The sequence below is a fragment of the Odontesthes bonariensis genome, chromosome 6, assembly GCF_027942865.1.
Source record: "Odontesthes bonariensis isolate fOdoBon6 chromosome 6, fOdoBon6.hap1, whole genome shotgun sequence".
NCBI lineage: Eukaryota > Metazoa > Chordata > Actinopteri > Atheriniformes > Atherinopsidae > Odontesthes > Odontesthes bonariensis.
In genome coordinates, this window is record NC_134511.1 from 25,675,113 (window position 1) to 25,677,317 (window position 2,205).

At 42.6% G+C, this 2,205-nt stretch overlaps 1 protein-coding gene across 2 annotated transcripts in view; it reads left to right on the plus strand.

Annotated features, from left to right (window-relative positions):
* The first annotated feature begins 521 nt into the window (after positions 1-521).
* gtf2h2 (general transcription factor IIH, polypeptide 2) overlaps positions 522-2,205 on the plus strand; it is a 44,202-nt gene continuing 42,518 nt past the window's right edge. For both annotated transcript variants that reach the window (XM_075468135.1, XM_075468138.1), the window contains exon 1: positions 522-1,470. The gene's annotated coding sequence lies outside the window, so the exon portion shown is untranslated. The remainder of the gene's footprint in view (positions 1,471-2,205) is intronic.

The following is a 2,205-nucleotide window of genomic DNA, read 5'->3' on the forward strand; positions in this document are numbered from 1 at the left end:
GGCAGAACCAGACTCAGGAAGGGTGGCCATCCGCCTCGACCAGCTGCATTATTTCTAGTGGTGGGCATAGATTAATTTTTTAAATCTAGATTAATCTCACTGAAATCTTGAAATTAATCTAGATTAAAATGGCTCATTCAGGGGTCCGACAATCCGCGGGGTTCGCGGAAACAGACGTGTAAACTTTAGTTCCTATCCAAACAATAGTCGTTTAATCCTGAGACTGTTGCAACTGCTGTGTCGAGTGCTTCAATACAATAGTGTAGTAACCCCACGCATACCTTTCTCACTGCAATTAAGTTTTATTTCGGATTTTATTTCGAATTTAGTTTCTTTTTCACAGCTGCCTCTGTGCTATTCCTGCTCTTCTCATGTGTACCTAATGTAGTTTTACATCATTTGTAACGTGATGTATATCTTGTATAATAAATTGTTAATAACAAAACGTTTATTCGTGTCCCTGCCCTCACTTTCCTCATGTTTTTTTCCGCGGGGGTGCTGCACAGCCTTTAAGAATTGAACATTCTAAATGTGACGTCACGAGCTACCAAAGCTACCAAAGCAAATTCTCAAGCGAAGCTTCTCCAGCGAGGTCACTCTTGGTGAACACGCAGCATTAGGGCAGACCAGCTTATTCACATGCATGGCTCCAGCAGTTTCTCTAGCTTCGCCAACTTCTCATATTCAGCACTTGTTGGGAGGGCCAGGTGGTGGTGCTGTTGAGATAGCGTTGTATGCTGTGCGTCTCTGTTGCGCCACACGCGCAGTATCCTCCCTGGCTGCGGCCACCATATTAGGAGTGCTGTCTGTTCCAACAGAGCAGATTTTGTCAACTATCCCCCACAGATTAGCGACCTCCATAAACTGCCTAGCACAGGCTTCTGCAAAGTGGCATTCTTCTGTTTTAATCACACCTAACGGCAGACAAAGTACATCAGCCCACACTCGAGATAAAATATCAAGATAAAAGTCATCACAGTTTGCTTAGGCTACCTATTTTGACCCGGTTCCCAACCCAAATTTGAGAATAGATTAACGGCGATATTTTTTATATCGCCCGATAAGACTCTCAAATTATCGCAGCACGTTAACGCCGATAACGGCCCACCACTAATTATTTCTAAAATGGCATTCTTGTGTCAATTGTATCTAAGCCTGTGTTATGGAATAAATGATTTGTCTGACCCCTGTTCACAATCGTCCTCCGATTTGCACAGGAATACGCCGCACAGTGCTCTGGCATCTTTAATACTCTATGGGTGTCTATGGGTAGAGTGACCGGTCCAAGATGGGGGACGCATTTCTTGGGCCCCAGCGGTCGATGCGGCGTCTACTCTTTGTTTTCAAGCACATGTTTCACACCGGAAGGGATTTTCTGTTGCACGCAGGCTTCTGACCGGTATTTCAAGCGACTTTTTTTCTAAGCTAACAAAGTTAGCTTTATAACAGACAAGGAACGTAGAAGCATCGGTATGTACAATAAGTTTGAATTTCTTACTTTACTTGTGAGAGCTAAACTACTTGAAATAACTACGTTATGGAACAGTTTCTTAGCATCCGTGGAACAGTCTGTAGCACAAATAAGTGCACGCACGCTTATTGATTAACATCAGCAGTCTTTAACAATTAGCTACTTTTCCGTTGCTAAAATATCCATTTATGTTTATGATATGTTTTATGATAAGGGTCATGTCAAATATTATTCTGTGTGCTTACCGCTGACTGAATCTAAGTGCGTTTAACTTAACAGATGTATAATGAAATCGGTCATTTAGGAATCATTCTATCGCACTAGCCTGGCTGACGCGTCCACAATCTCGATGAGATGGTGGTCTGGGAACTAGGTGTGCATTTTCTCGTATTCGAGGCGTGGTTTACGAATGCCTAGAGCCGTTTATTGGGCGCTACGAATGTCTATCAAATGACGTCAGGTTCTTCCCATGCTGCTTTGCGCGCGATTCATAGCCAATTGTATCACTTATACCAGCAAAAAAATCCGGGTTACTAATTTTGAATTTTAGCCGAATGAATAAATAGGCAGCAGGTCTGTGGGCTGTCTGTGGCAGTAGCACGACGAGGACGTCAGTAACACCCACTTTACGACAAAAAAATCTAAATTACAGTAACCCGGATTTTTTTAAGTAAGCGACGCACCTCCACGTTATCAATGCTAATGTACAGTAATTAATAAATTATAAACAGCAT